The sequence below is a fragment of the Zingiber officinale genome, chromosome 9B (assembly GCF_018446385.1).
Source record: "Zingiber officinale cultivar Zhangliang chromosome 9B, Zo_v1.1, whole genome shotgun sequence".
Classification (NCBI taxonomy): domain Eukaryota; kingdom Viridiplantae; phylum Streptophyta; class Magnoliopsida; order Zingiberales; family Zingiberaceae; genus Zingiber; species Zingiber officinale.
In genome coordinates, this window is record NC_056003.1 from 115,121,859 (window position 1) to 115,128,389 (window position 6,531).

A 6,531-nucleotide genomic window follows, 5' to 3' on the forward strand; every position below is an offset into this window, starting at 1 on the left:
GAACATTAAGTGAGGCTCTCTCTAGTCCCGATGCTCCAATGTGGAAAGAAGCTGTCAATAGTGAGATTGAGTCTATCATGAATAATCATACTTGGGAATTAGTAGACCTTCCTTCTGGTAATAAACCATTAGGTTGTAAGTGGATACTAAAACGCAAGTATAAAGCTGATGGATCAATTGACAAGTATAAGGCCAGACTTGTAGCCAAAGGGTACAAGCAAGAGGAAGACCTTAATTACTTCGACACCTACTCACCGGTGACAAGGATTACGTCCATAAAAGTGCTAATAGCCATTGCAGGATTGTATGACCTTGAAATACATCAAATGGATGTTAAGACTGCGTTCTTAAATGGTGAGTTGGAAGAAGAAATTTATATGGAGCAACCCAAAGGGTTCATAGCTCCAAGAAATGAGAAAAAGGTGTGTCGACTTGTTAAGTCGTTATACGGACTTAAGCAAGCGCCTAAACAATGGCACGAAAAATTTGACAAAGTAATGTCAAACGAATTCAGAATAAATGAATGTGACAAATGCATTTATGTCAAAGACACACCCAAAGGCTATATAATCGTCTGTCTATACGTAGACATGCTAATAATGGGCAATAAGCATGATGTAATCATGACTACAAAGAAAATGTTGACCAAAAATTTCGATATGAAAGATATAGGTCAAGCAGATGTTATATTGGGAATTAAAATTCTCAGGACATCGAGGGGATAGTTCTAACACAATCCCATTATGTAGAATCGTATTGAAAAGATTCAACGTACGATCTTTCTACGTAAAACACCTATGGATCTAAGTCAACACTTAGCGAAAAACCATGGTGAGACCATATCGCATTGGAATACTCTCGGATAATAGGCGGTTTGATGTATCTTACAAACTGCACACGTCCGGATATTGCCTGTACGGTCAACAAGCTGAGTCGTTTCACCAGTAATCCAAACGACGCCCATTGGAAGGCATTGATGCGAGTTCTTAGATATTTGAAATATACTATGAACTATGGATTACATTATGGAAAATATCCCGCTGTGTTGGAGGGATATTGTGATGCTAATTGGATATCAGATACAAAAGACTCCAAATCCACTAGTGGATATGTATTCACGATCGGTGGGGGAGCAGTATCTTGGAAATCCACTAAGCAGACGTGCATTGCTCGGTCAACTATGGAATCCGAGTTTATAGCACTAGACAAAGCAGCTGAGGAAGCTGAATGGCTGCGGAACTTCTTGGAAGATATTCCGAGCTGGGAAAAACCTGTACCTGCCGTACTGATCCATTGTGATAGTCAATCGGCGATTGGAAGGGCACAAAGTAATATGTATAATGGGAAGTCAAGACATATACGTCGTAGACATAATACCATTAGGCAGTTGATCTCGAATGGAGTGATTGCAATCGACTATGTTAAGTCCAAAGATAATTTGGCAGATCCTCTTACGAAAGGGTTGAGTCGAGATCAAGTATACTGCTCATCAAGAGGAATGGGATTAAAAAATCTACAACTGAAAACGACTGAAGTGGAAAACCCAACCTTGTTGACTGGAGATCCCAAGATCTTGGTTCAATGGGACAACAAAGTTTCAGAAGTTGTGGTTCAGCACAGGAGATAGTTTATCTCTATCCCAATCCTAGGATGAATTTGTGCTGTCCTACCTCATGTAGTGAGGTTAAGCTTATGCTTTTAGTGACTTCTATACCTTATAAGGTGGAGTATGGTAGGATACTCTTGATAGAAGTGTCACCTATGTGAGTGTGAAGACAGGCAGTGCTTCAATGAAACACTCATGAATCCAAGATGGTGTCCATGGCCAAACGGAACCAACCATGAGAACCTAAAGTAGGTGAGATAGGTCTCTGTGTGGGTGTTATTGTCTTAGTATACACAAACAGCTGAGCAGTTCAAGACATCACGTTCACTGCGCAGCCTAGTATACTCGATAGCATTCCACTACGGAAGGTTCAAAGCCACAAGCTACCTCTCCCGATGCAGTGACTTATCGATTGGACTCTTGTAAAGTGTCAGCATGCATACACGCATTACATTAATTTCCATTCATGTGGGGGATTGTTGGATATTGGGGCCTAAATGGACCAATACGATTTTGAGGAGGAAAAATCGGAAGCCATCAATTGTTGAAAGTCGTAATTGACTTCAAAATTGAAATCTACGTTTCGCGTAGATAGATTTAGACTATTAATTTGCTCAAAACCGATTAAGGGTGAATGAGAAATTAATGTTCAAAGTCGGCCCAAAATAACGTTGGTTATTCATTAAGGAAATGCAAGGGAGAATAGTCCCACATCGGAAATTTCCGATGTGCATTCCTTACTTATTAATGATGTTGAGTTATTGGAGTTAACTCAGAAAAGTACCAGGTACTCTCTGCTCAGGGGCGAGCAGGTGCTCGCACCTGTGAGCCCGCCACGTGCGCACTTTGCACTTTGCACTTTGCACTTTGCATCGTCGCGAGGAGCTTAAATTTATGCTCCAGGTGACATTGCAGTGCCTACATGGCACTCGGGTGACGTGTCAGGCTAGTACCTGACATGGCAGTGCCTATGTGGCATCCTCGTGGGCAAAGGGAGATGACTGGACAGTTGGTTGGGCGAACGGATGGCAGCCGTTGATCAACGTTGATCAAAGAAGTATGGTGGATCGCTTGTGATGCGATCTAGAGCGTTGGATCACAATGAGTCACGATCTGACGGCTTGGGATGAGACATGATCTGAAGCATCGGATCAATGGATCCAGATCCGATGGCTGATAGATCTGAGGGTCACAACTCTTAGATCTGATGGATGAGATTAAAGGGGCTATGTGAAGGGTTATAACTCTTCAGTCCGGACGGCCCAGATTAATCCACCCAAAGGTCACACCCCTCCCTAAAGCCTCTTCCTTCTGTATAAATAGAACCCTCCAGATTGGAATCAAATCACTCAACTTAATCTTCTCTTCCTCAAGTATTCACTCACTCATCTTGTGCATTCAAGAGTCCAAGAAGCCTACGAGAAGGTTCGCTGGTCTCGGAAGTCGGAGTGCTACGATTCCGAGACGATTGTCGTCGTTGTATCTTGGGAACGAATTGCAACAATCCGTTAAGCACCGTAGCGGAGCAATATCGTTTACGGAGATAGTGTCGAACACTAGCCTCGACGATCAGTTTGCATACTCCGGAATTTACCGGACTCAACAAGGTGTTCTTTGAAGTAGATGCACTCCCTCAGTTAAAAGCACCACCACTTGAAGAGAAACGATCACCAAATCGTTTTAACTCTTTTTGTTATTTTTCCACCTTGAGAGCCAACTTACATACATCATTGTAAGTCCAATATGGTTGTAGCTGGATAACATTTTCAATCTTGTATCAAAGTCCTCCAAGAAATTGAGCAATATATTGTTCCTCTGACTCCACCATATCACACCTCATCATAAGATTTTCAAATTTAGCAATGTACTCTTCAATGGATAGATTCTTTTGCTTGAGATTATGATATTTGAGAACAATATCTTGACAATAATTATCTAGCAAGAATAGCTTGTGCAACACCTTTTTTATTTTGTCCTATGTTTGAATCTTTTGCTTGCCATCACGAGTTCACTGCTTCTTTAGGCGCTCCCACCAAATAGAGGCATATTTCTTCAACTTGATGGTAACAAACTTCACTTTACGATCTTCTAAAATTTCTTTGAATTCAAAGACTCTTTTGACAAAATTGATCCAATCACTAAAGCCATTAGGATCATTTCTTCCATCAAAATATGGGATGCCACTTTAAAATCAAAAGATTTCTCATGAACATTAATCCTTCGATACCTTCGATTCTGAGATGCATTATCGATAGAATCATCATTTTGGTTGCCATAAAATTATGATCATTTTGATCAAGGTCTGTTAGGCTGAAAATATTGCTCGGGAAAGATTGCTTAAGAAGAATATATTGCTCAGGAAAAAAATATATTGCTCGAAAAAAATTACTCGGGAAGGATATATTGCTCGAGAAAGAGATATTGCTTAGAAAAGATTGCTTGGGAAAGGATATATTGCTCGTGAAAGATATATTACTCCAAAATTAAAAGAATCAATCTACGTTTTTAGTATTCTTGGAACCTGAAAATTTTGATAAGCCTTTAATAACTCTACATGCTTTTTCATTATTAAACTCACTCTTATTCTCAAGACTTAGTAAATATAACCTAGTTTAATGAGACCTTAACTGCATTTAATACATTTTAACTTATCTTAGGGAGTTGTACCAAGTCTCCTTATAATTGTTTTTGAAATTGAAATATATTTAAGTTTATTAGAAGATTTATCTTTTTTGTTATCTCTCTAAAGTCTTAGGATGCGTTTGGTTCAAGTTATTATGTATAATTTTGGTTATGTGATTACCAGGTAATCACATAACTAAGGTTATGGGAAATAAAACATAACCAAATGTTATTTGGTTCAACGTAGGTAATGTAACAAAAACTTGTTTGTTTGAAGGTTTTAATGAATACCCTAGTTTAATATTTTACCGTATTACCTTCAATTACAAAACCAACTATACATAATAATATTATTATTATTATTTATTTTTTAATGTTTTTTTACTTTTCTTTTTCCTGTATATTTTTTTACTTTTTATGTGTTTTTTTTATTTTTTAATGTTTTTATATTTTTATATTATTTATATTTTTTTACATTTTTTTAATTTTAATTTTAATTTTTTTATTTTAAATTTTTTTTAAAAATTTTTAAATTTTTCCAATTTTTTAAAATTTTTAAATTTTTTATTTTTTATTTTTGAAATTTATATTTTTTTACATTTTTTTTCTTTTTTTTCTTATCGGAGGATATTTTTGGTAAAAAAAATTCGTTAACCCCGGAATCAAGAAAAACCTTAGTTTTCTAAGGTTTTTTTATTCCGGGCTGCATGACCCTTTTGCTGACATATCGGGCATGGAACATTACTCGGGAATCATCGAATACTTAAATCAGACAAGGTTTTTGTTGATAACATTGAATGGATAATCAAGGTTATCAAGAATAACCCCGAACCAAACACTAGGGCTGTAAATGAACCAAGCGTTCGTGAACAAGCTTGGTGTTCGGCTTGGTAAGAGCTTGTTTATGTTCGTTCAATATACATAAGATTAATTAAACAAACAAGCTTGAACAGCTTGTTAAGCTAAACAAACAAGCTTGAACACATATGTGTTCAGTTCGTTAACGTTCGTGAACAACGTTCGTGAACAATGTTCACGAACCATATTTATTAATAAAACTCTTTCAATATGCTAAATAAATAATAAAATAAAATAAAATAAATAAATTTAAATTATCAATATTAATAACCAATCAAACAATTAAAAGTTTCAAACAATCAAACAAACTTGAATTAAGAGCTTGATAACATCTAAATGAACAAAGCTCAAGTCAAGCTCGAACCAAGCCCAAGCCAAGCTCAAGCCAAGCTCAAGCCAAGCTTGAATTGAGAGCTTGATAACATCTAAACGAACCAAGCTCAAGCCAAGCTTCAAACAAGCTCAAGCTCATAAAAAATAAATCAAGCCAAGCTTGAACACTCATTTCAAAAGCTTGGTTCATTTTAAGCTCGGCTCGGCTCGGTTATCTTATCAAATAAGTTTGAACATTCCAAAACTTGGCTCGGCTCGGCTCGTTTACAGCCCTACCAAACACATCCTTAGAGGATTTTCTAGAATGATAAATATTGAGTGCCCCTTTTCGATGTCACAGAGTTTCTTTTTGACTTGTATTTGTTCTCCGGTTTCTCTATTTCTAGAATCACAACATTTTTAAAATGTTATCAGATTCTTTTTTTTTTCTGGTCTGTGATATGTGGATTTAATGTTTTCAAAATATTTTGGTGACCTTAGCTATCCTCGCATCTTTTCTTGAAGATTTTTTTTTATGAAAATTGATTATGAAGGGTAAAATAGTGTAAATTGTTTAGAATTTGTAATGTGTGAGGTTGTAAATTGTTTCGTAAAATGAAGGCTGAATTTTAACCCTTGTTTTTTGGTAATTTCCATTGCCGCCATTTCAATTTGTGATTATTCTCATGATTTTCAGTGTAAACGATGCCTCTCCAACTCAATATCCTAATTAGCTTAGTTCGTCATTGTTGCTGTTTCATAAAACCTGTGTTTTACTTTTATACAATTAGAGATACTTCAGCAGTAAGAATCTGCTGGATGATGTCGAAATTCCAAGAGTACTTGCAGGACATAAATTATTTTTATTTTGTTCTTCTAAAAACTAAAACTAATTCCACTTAGATCCGACCATCAAGATTTCAATTAGATTACAATAGATTAATATTAATATGTGTTAGTTAATTATTTAATAATTAATCAATAATTTTCTTGATTAGTTAATTATTTAAATAATTTCTTTCAACTCTGAAACAATTTATTTATGCTAGTGCAATTTAAAAATTAGAGGAAAAGAGTAAAAATAAGCTTGACATTTAGATTAATGGTTATGACAATTTGGAGAGAGAAGGATT